Genomic DNA, 212 nt, shown 5'->3' with positions numbered 1-212 from the left:
CTGCTGCTGCTGCTGCTGCTGCTCTTGCCATTCCTTTTGCTGCTCATACATCTGCCTTTCCTGCTCTTGCTGCTGCTGCTGCACCTGCTGCTGCTGCTGCCGCCTCAGCAGCAGCATCACCATCAGCCACCGCCACCGCACCACCAACACCACCAACACCACCACCACCACCACCATCAGCAGCAGCAGCAGCAGCAGCAGCAGCAGCAAGT

The sequence above is a fragment of the Eimeria mitis genome, genomic scaffold, assembly GCF_000499745.2.
Source record: "Eimeria mitis Houghton genomic scaffold, Emh_scaff160, whole genome shotgun sequence".
NCBI classification, from domain to species: Eukaryota; Apicomplexa; class Conoidasida; order Eucoccidiorida; family Eimeriidae; genus Eimeria; species Eimeria mitis.
Note: the sequence above shows the minus strand (reverse complement) of the source record.